Source organism: Anguilla anguilla, chromosome 1, assembly GCF_013347855.1.
Source record: "Anguilla anguilla isolate fAngAng1 chromosome 1, fAngAng1.pri, whole genome shotgun sequence".
Taxonomy (NCBI): domain Eukaryota; kingdom Metazoa; phylum Chordata; class Actinopteri; order Anguilliformes; family Anguillidae; genus Anguilla; species Anguilla anguilla.
This window is the reverse complement of record NC_049201.1, coordinates 1,244,111-1,245,691: the sequence shown is the minus strand read 5'-3', so window position 1 is coordinate 1,245,691 and position 1,581 is coordinate 1,244,111.

Genomic DNA, 1,581 nt, shown 5'->3' with positions numbered 1-1,581 from the left:
GTGTTTTTTGTCGTGTCATATCTCAGTCCCGGCTGTGTGCGGTGTTTTTGTCGTGTCATATCTCAGTCCCGGCTGTGTGCGGTGTTTTTGTCGTGTCATATCTCAGTCCCGGCTGTGTGCGGTGTTTTTGTCGTGTCATATCTCAGTCCCGGCTGTGTGCGGTGTTTTTGTCGTGTCATATCTCAGTCCCGGCTGTGTGCGGTGTTTTTGTCGTGTCATATCTCAGTCCCGGCTGTGTGCGGTGTTTTTGTCGTGTCATATCTCAGTCCCGGCTGTGTGCGGTGTTTTTGTCGTGTCATATCTCAGTCCCGGCTGTGTGCGGTGTTTTTGTCGTGTCATATCTCAGTCCCGGCTGTGTGCTGTGTTTTTGTCGTGTCATATCTCAGTCCCGGCTGTGTGCGGTGTTTTTGTCGTGTCATATCTCAGTCCCGGCTGTGTGCTGTGTTTTTGTCGTGTCATATCTCAGTCCCGGCTGTGTGCGGTGTTTTTGTCGTGTCATATCTCAGTCCCGGCTGTGTGCGGTGTTTTTGTCGTGTCATATCTCAGTCCCGGCTGTGTGCGGTGTTTTTGTCGTGTCATATCTCAGTCCCGGCTGTGTGCGGTGTTTTTGTCGTGTCATATCTCAGTCCCGGCTGTGTGCGGTGTTTTTGTCGTGTCATATCTCAGTCCCGGCTGTGTGCGGTGTTTTTGTCGTGTCATATCTCAGTCCCGGCTGTGTGCGGTGTTTTTGTCGTGTCATATCTCAGTCCCGGCTGTGTGCGGTGTTTTGTCGTGTCATATCTCAGTCCCGGCTGTGTGCGGTGTTTTTGTCGTGTCATATCTCAGTCCCGGCTGTGTGCTGTGTTTTTGTCGTGTCATATCTCAGTCCCGGCTGTGTGCGGTGTTTTTGTCGTGTCATATCTCAGTCCCGGCTGTGTGCGGTGTTTTTGTCGTGTCATATCTCAGTCCCGGCTGTGTGCGGTGTTTTTGTCGTGTCATATCTCAGTCCCGGCTCGTGTTTTGTGTCTCTGCGTGTCACTTCCCCTCTCAGGACCTCCTTCCTGTGCACTTTGAGCTTCCTGCACAACACCTAGAGCTGCTTCTTGCATGAAAGGTGCCATATAAATAAAATAAACTTGAAACTTGAAACCTGTGTGTGACTCCGAGGTTATTTCACCTGCAGCGGACTCTAGAGGAACAGAACCGTCCGTCCGCTGAACGTCCGTTCTGGAGCGGTGGGGTGGCAGCCTTCGGGCCCTGGTTTCTGTTCAGCCCGAGCTGTTGTGTTGGTGTCGTTGCTTCTTGGTTTGCATTCTGCCCGCGTCCTGTCCTGTAAATGTGGCTCTTTTTTTAAGAACTCTGTTGCGGTTTTAGGCTGGTTTATTGGAGTGTTCGCTTATGATTCGTTGTGTGATTTGGTGAGTAGCGGACTTTCCTTTTCTTGTTTTCGGTTTTTTTATTTTTTTATTTTTTTTTGGCCTTTTTGTTCATTTGTTTTATTGCTGTGCGTTATGAGTCATAATTATGCCTGGGGGAAGTCTTGCTTGGTGTGCGGATTCTTCAAAATACCTGTTTTAATTTAAGGGTTGTTGTATTTTCATG